This window comes from Mus musculus, chromosome 8 (assembly GCF_000001635.26).
Source record: "Mus musculus strain C57BL/6J chromosome 8, GRCm38.p6 C57BL/6J".
Classification (NCBI taxonomy): Eukaryota; Metazoa; Chordata; class Mammalia; order Rodentia; family Muridae; genus Mus; species Mus musculus.
In genome coordinates, this window is record NC_000074.6 from 98,798,199 (window position 1) to 98,806,656 (window position 8,458).

Here is an 8,458-nt window from a genome sequence, read left to right on the forward strand (position 1 = left end):
ATAGAAAAAAGAAATTTTCAATAAGCACATTTAAAAAATATTTTGTTTAACACTTCATTTTTCTTATATTCCCTTGAATTTTTCCTCTGAGATAATCACATGTTCACAAAATGAGTTGAGAAATGTATGAACTTCTAGTACTCTTCCCAATGTGGACATATTTATATTATAATTTGTAAACCCACATAAATGTTAGCATACTCCATATTTTATTCAGATTTTATCTGCTTTACATGTCTTTGGTCTATTCTCTGTCTGTGTGTATGTGAGTGTTTGTGTGTGTGTGCATATATATACGTGTATCACTGTGTGTCTGTATGTGTCTCTGTGTGTGTGTGTGTGCAAGAATATCCATGCTTGCCCATGACTATTTTCCTCTTTTTTAATTAGTTCCTTGGGAATTCAACACTATGTTTATGATAATATTCATCCCATCTCTTAACTGTTCCTAACCATGAAACTTTGTATTCTCATTTTTATTACCTTTCAGTCCAATTTTTGCTGACCACATATTCTTGGAAGAGTAGCCCTTCCAATGCAGTGTGACCAAATTACCAGAAGATACACACTTTTTCAAAAAATTGCTATTAATAAAACAGACAGTATATTCACATAATATAACCTGCTAAAAATTTCCCTCCCCTCATCCATGACCTAATGAATTGACTGGTTCAACCTTGATATGAGGAGAGGTGCCTAGTCTTACTGCAACTTGATATGCCATATTTGGTTGATATGCCTGGAGGCTTGCCCTTTTCTGGGGAGAAATGGGTAGTAGTGTGTGGTAGAATAGAGGAGGAACTAGGAGCAAAGTGGGATACAGACTGCCATAGGGGTGTGATATATAAGAAAATAAATTCATGAATATATATAAAATTTCCTCTCTCTCTACAACCCTCAATTTCAGCCACATCCTCTCCCATCCAGATCTACCCTGTTTTTATATTTCAATAAAAACAAAATGACTTCTAGGATATTAAAATAAACTAAAATGTATAATATAATATAATATAATATAATATAATATGCTTAACAGAAGAGAAGAGCCTAAGAAAATGCAAAACAAACAGATATTGCCACAATGGACAACTTAACTGCACATTTGGAAATCTCATAAAAACAATAAACTGGAAGTCAAGGAGTATACCTAAAGGACCGAAAGGAATGAAAATATTTTCTAAAGTATGTAAATAAAGTAAAAAACAAAAAGTTTTTAAAAAAAGAAGAAGAAAACTCTGAATGGACATTTGAGATGAAGTACCTCTGAAGATGCAAGTGAGTTTATTTTCTTCTGGCCACCTACCCCTGGGCGTGCATGCAACCTATATTTAGACATAGTTTGTTTTCCAGGCAATACCCCATTGGATCAATTATAGTTTCACTTGCATATGTTAAAAAGTGGAGATAGATTCTGTTTTAGGAATGGGAACATGCGTGGATCAGAAACTGAAAGAAAGGCCATCCAGAGACTGCCCCACCTGGGGATTCATCCCATATACAGTCACCAAACCCAGACACTATTGTGGATGCCAAGAAGTGCATGCTGGCAGGGGCCTGCTATGGCTGTCTCCTGAAAGGATTTGCCAGAGCCTGACAAATACAGGGGCAGATGCTTGCAGCCAACCATTGGACTAAGCGGGGGAGTTAGAGAAAGGACTGAAGGATCTGAAGGGGTTTGCAACCACACAGGGAGAACAACAATATTAATCAACCAGATCCCCCAGAGCTCCCAGGGACTAAACTACCAACCAAAAAGTACACATGGGGAGTGGGGCACTCATAGTTCTAGCCACATATTTAGCAGAGGATGGCCTTGTTGGGTATCAGTGGAAGGAGAGATCCTTGGTCCTGTAAAGGTCCAATGCCCCAGTGTAGCGAAATGGCAGGGCAGGGAGGTGCCAGTGGGTGGGTGAGTATAGGAACACCCTATAGAAGCAGGGGTAAAGGGATGGAAATGGGGATTCCTGGTTGGGTGGGGAGGAACTGAGAAAGGAAATAACATTTCAAATATAAATAAAGAAAATATCTAATAAAAAGAAAAAATGCACTATAAAAAGGTAATTTGTGCAGTATAGTATAATAGTTTCTCTGCTATTACAAAAATCAACAACATATATTTGTAAGTCACAGAAAATTGCTAGTAAATAAATATTAGATAGCCAAAAAGTGAATAATAGCATCTTGATATTGTGTCTAGATTGGTGGTATATTTCACATGAGGATGATATTACTCGTCTATATGATATTTACATCAATTTTGTATGTAAGACAAATGATTTTTTGCTATTATTGTAAATTTTGAAAATGTTTAGAACCAGAAAATTTGAGTGCTATTAATGTTAATTATTCATGGAATAAGTATGAGTATTTGAATCAAATTTTCTGCCAAAAAGTGCAGGTTGCAAAAACGTTATGCCTACACATCACTTTTACTATAATGAATGTTTTAATGACTGCATGAATATTTTAGAACTATAAAATTAGTTAATTCAAAAGAAAAGAAGAAGAAATAGGAGGAGGAGGAGGAGGAGGAGGAGGAGGAGGAGGAGGAGGAGAAGAAGAAGAAGAAGAAGAAGAAGAAGAAGAAGAAGAAGAAGAAGAAGAAGAAGAAGAAGAAGAAGAAGAAGAAGAAGAAGAAGAAGAAGAAGACATGGTCTAAAGCTGAGCCAAACCAAAACTAAAAACAGGTTTTCCCAGTAAATGACAACCTCATAGTTTACAATGTGATCAAGTTGATCAAGTATTATACACCACTAAAAACTAAAAGAAATAAAAAAGAAACAAAATATTAGTTGTATTCAAGAATAAAACAACAATGGTTCCTAATGATATTCTGCTATACTCATAGATCAGTGCCTTAGCTATCCACCATCAGATAGGCTTTCTCTTGTAGCAGATTGGCGCAAATGCATCAACCCCGAACCAGACATCATGTGAAGAGTCTAAACTGGAGTTCCCCATCAATCAGAGCACAGGGTAACCCATAGAAAAGTAGGCAGAAAGATCACAAAAGCAACAGGGGCTGGAGAAAAGCAGAACAAGTCCCTTTGAATCCAGGCACATGTGCTCACAGAGACTGAAGCAACAAGCACAGGCGCTGTGTGGGACTACACTAGCTCATCTGTGTACATATTACAGCTTTTAGCTTAATATTTTTATTTAAGCTAAATAGGTCTTATTAATCTTAGTATTTTATGTTTTTATAATTCTCATGACCATGAGTCTAAGTGAGTCTTTTGCTTGTCTTCTTGGGACTTTTTCCCTCCTGTTGGTTTGCCATGTCCAATTTAGATATAATAGTTTTAATTCATCTATTGCATTTTATTTTGACATGTTTGGTTATTTTCACTTAGAAGCCTGCTCTTCTCTAAAGAGACACATAAAGGGGATGGATTTCCCAGGTAAGGGGAAGTCAGAAGAATTGTGAGGATTAGAGATATATTTTATGAGAAAAGAATGAATTTTCAGTAACAGAAAAAAAATTAAGACATCGAAGAAAGAATTGAAAAAGATCAGGTAATTATCTCCATGTTAATGGATCGGTACAGTTAATAAAATAAAATAAAAATGTCCATCCCATGAAAAGCAATCTATAGATCCAATGCCATCCCTATTAAAATTCCAACATAAGTATGCACAGATCTTGAAAGGTCGATTTTCAGCATCATTTGGAAAAAATAAAAACCTCCAAGATAACTAAAAATACAATTCTTGAAACTAAAAGAACTGCTGGAGGCTTCACCATTGTCAGCTTCAAGTTTTAGTACAAAGCTATAGTAATTAAAGCATCATAATGAAGGCAAAAAATCAGACATGTTGATCATTGGATTTTAATTGAAAACATGAACATAAATCCAACAACTTATGATCATCTTGTTTTAGATAAAGAATTCATAAACATGCATTAGGAAACAGAGTATCTTCAAAAATTGGTGCTGGTCAAATTTGAACAGCTACATGCCAGAGAATACAAATTGATCCATACTTATCACCCTACCCAAAACCCAACTCCAAGAGCTTAGACAACAACCTAAAACGAAAAACACTGAACCTAATTGTAGAGAATATGTATGACAGCCAAACTAATTGGCTCAGGAAAATAATTTCTAAAAAGAACACTTTTAACACAGGAACAAGGATCAATAATGAATAAATGGAGTCTCATGAAATGAAGAGACTTCTGGATAGCAAGGTTAACCATCATTTTGGCAAAGTTGCAGCATATAGTTATTACAGGTAATGGTACTTGGTGTTTAGAAATTCTCATTTCTTTGTTTATTCTATTGACTAACAAACGGGATGGCATATAGTAAGCTATAAGTTATTGTTCCTGATTATAATTTGATCATTAATTACACACCATACCACAAATTAACTTGATTAGTAAATTGATTAGTAATATGGTCAGTAATTTAGTCAGTAGAACATGATAGAAATTTTTGGAAAATAATTAAAAACTTTTTTTGGTATGTACATAAAAATAGCTATTACTTCATTCTTTCTTTAAAGTTTTATGATAGCATAAGTAGATGTAGTTTTGCTCATCATTCTTTTTTTCTACTTTATTCTAGAAGAAAGTCTTAAATATCTTTCCAGAGAAACACTTGTCAATCATTTGCTTTCAAATAACTCATTTTATATCATAATATCGAGATGTGTGGGGCTCACGTCTATCATTTCAATGCTCAGAAGTCTAAGCCAGGGGCATGACATGTGTGAGGTCAGGATGAAGTCTACGTAAAAACTATTGCAAAATAATCAAATACAATGCAGATTAGAAGGTGAAGAAGAAGCCCAATTATGATCTATTCATCATAACCATCAATTAATCCCTTTCTTTTCTTGCCAGTACAACAAATTTTAGTGTTATGATTTCAGACTTTAGCACTAATGCTAGAAACTCTCCCACCTCCCCCCTTTCTTTTTTACATGTAAGTGAAGTAAAATACCATCTACTTGAGTTGCACTTAAGTGTCTACCCTTTCTTGTTATTTGTTTCAGTTTTACACCTCTGCCACTTTCTTGAGTGCGGGCCAACGGTTCATTAACACGTTGAAACACTCTTATGAACTTAGTTAATTAGTTTATAGATTACCTTGAGAATCTATGAGTGTCACGTTATAGGGAGGATACTTGCTGACATGGAGAGAAAACAATTTACACAAACTGAAATTCAGCATCATGTGTGCTACAAAGACCTGCTCTGAGAAGTCCCCTTCAGGGACAGTATCTTAAGATATGCCCGAGCAGCTGCCTGGTAAACATGATCACAATTGCTATTGCTCTTTACGAGAATAGGAGTGCATAATTTTATGAGTCTGCTTTCTTGCATCATTAATTTTAATGGAGTTTTGCATAGGGAAATGTTTTTCAGATATTGTATAATGCATAGCAAAGCCTATGAATCTTAAGTAATATAGTTGATATTATTCTGCCTATGAGGATTAATAAAGAATTCTGACTTACAATTTTGGCTCTGAGATGATATCAAAACTCAGTCCTCACCACAACGAAGAGTTTTGCTATCAGCCAAACCCAGTTCTCATAGTACAAAATACATATGCAATTTTTTTTCCTTAAAGAAAGAAGTATACGGAGCCAATGAACTTGTGAAAATGTTTCCTTTTTAGACATTTACACATAAGTTTCATGTAATTAGTAATTTTTCAGCTAAAGAATAGTTAACATTAAAAGGATTCCTGACCCAATTTCCTAGAAAGATAAGAAATAGAACTTATGCACAGAAAATGTTACAGTAGCTGAGGGTGCAGACAAGAAATGAAAAATATGACCAGAAGATCTAGAAACTCTCAAAATGATAACTCTGGTTAATCTACACATTACGCAGTATGGCCAGATCTAGTGATGGGTCATATTTGCAGGCTGCAGGAACATGTAAATATTCCATCACTGCAGATGGGGGCTCATGTTTAATTTGATGCTTCATGTTCAGAAAAACACTGCATATTGACTTTTGACCACATCTGTTAAGATTTTAGATGGAAAAATTGAAAATTATTGGTTTTGTTCATGAATAGTTTAGCACCTAAAAAGTGGTTCCGTCACTTCCATTGTTAGTGCTTCAAATTTGAAAAGACACATTAGTTGGTCGGTGTGCATGAGTCTGTGTGTGTGTGTGTGTGTGACAGAGAGAGAGAAAGAGAGAGAGAGAGAGATAATATGTGTGTTTATATATGCATATATTGGCACATATTTTTATATCAAATATAAGCATATATACATATATACCAAAATATACAATGTATGTTATATACCGAATATATACATACTAAAATTTTATTCATCACAGTATTGGAGGTTTTTTTTTTTTTAAACAATGAGCAGTGAATAGAAATTGTGAATGAGGGGTAGACATGATATGTGTACATAGTTGTATTAAATTCTATACTAGTCTTTTTCACTTTATTTTTTTAAATAAAGCATCTCATAAATTAGCCTAGGTTGGTCTCAATTTATAATATTGTTCTTCATTCTACTGAGTGAATATTATGCTTTTTATATTTTAACTAATTTGTCATATTCAAGGTGTGGGAAAATAAATTTCATTGTCATTTACATACATTCTGCTCATAAGCCTTATACCAGAATACTACAATAAAAGTATTTATGTTAAAGCATCCATTTATATTACTGTCTTCAAGAACTGCCTTTTAAGACATTGATTTGAAAATGACTTCTTTTCTTTGTTTACTTTCAGATTCTAAAAGTTATAGAAAGTTTATTTAAGTTATAGAAAGACAATTCTTTTGATTTTCTAATTAATGCCATTAATACTTCATTATTAATATTAAGTTAACTGTAAATAAAAGAAAAATAAATATAAGCCTCCAATCCAATTTAATCCTTGACACCCTTTGACACATTAATATACTTATTATTCTTATAGTTACAAAGGTACAAAATTGGTATCTTGAATTTTAACATTTCTACATGGTTTTGGGTAGTGTCTTTCCACAAAGATACTGATACTAACCTTATTACTTGTTTGATCATGTTGTCCCTATCTAATGCACTGTTCAGAAGTCTGGACCACACCAGAATGTACCATTGCACTCCACACTATCATAGCATACTAGTTACTTTTGTTGCTGTGATCAATACCTAATTCAAATACCTTAATAGAAGAATGTTTTATTTTTGAGTTATAGTTGAAGGATCTACAGCTTACTAAAGGATGGGAGACATGCTGTCAGGAATATGGGATGAGTGGTTATACTGTACATAATCTGAATGTGATTGTTTTATTTGCTTTCCCTCTTATTCAGCCTGAGACTCCAACCTATGTTCCAGGGTGCCTTCCTTCTTCAGTGAAACCCCTCTGTAAATGCACTAATACCATCATTCTTACATTTTTAACACCTGAAAAAAAACTGTTTCATGAATATGATAACTCATCTTCTCCATTAGAGTATAGCTGCAAGGCAATGACAAAGTGATTCTCTGTTTCCACCACTATATTTTTGTAACTATTGTGGGTGAGTCAGATGTCAAAGCATAACATCAAACGTCAGAGCTTTCTTTTTGTTTTTAGGCTACATGCACCATGTATATACCAGAACCTGCTGCCCATGATCTTCTGGGAATTCCCTTTCTCTTTATCCTATCTCATCAAAGGTTTCTGAGATTACAGACATAGTTTACTTATATATAGTATATATATCTACATATATATACTTATGTATATATACTTATATATTTATATATATTTATATATTTTTTTCTGAACAGTTTCTCAGATTATCCTTGCAAACACTTCTAGCACTAAATCTCTCTAGCCCCTATACCTTACTTTAAAAAACATTTTTTTAAACATTTTAAATTAGCACCACTAGTAAAATGAGGCTCATAGGTTGAATAAAAGCGAAGCAATAGACATTGAGACCAAGTCATTTTCCAGTTGGGTTCACTTGCTACAAATAATGAAATCACAATTAAGTTATAATGGAGGTTTTAATCAATACATTTACTTTTAGTTTTAAAACACATTATATGAACTGTGGTAAAAACACATAACATGAGATGTATTAGCTTAGTAAATCATAAATTAACACATACAATGTTAAGTTTAATTTTTACAACAAAAACTGGCACTATATCACTATAACACCATATCAACTAGAATCCCATTTCTCTTTCTGCCAGTCAGAACAACTGCCAGTCCTTCTTTTGCTTCTGAGTGCCCCTATTTTATATTTCTCATATAAGTAAAAACCTGTTTTATGCAGATCCAGTCTCTAATTAAGATGATATTCTCCCTGTACATCCACATCTTCAAAATGAAGCATTTTTGTTTTAAAGCCTACCAATATGATTTTGTGTATATAGCAGAACTTGGAGAACCACTTATCCGTTGATGGAAGTTTAGATTGTTTCTGTCTCATAGCTGCTACATAAAATGGTATAATAAACATAGAAACATGGAAATATATTTTTGAGA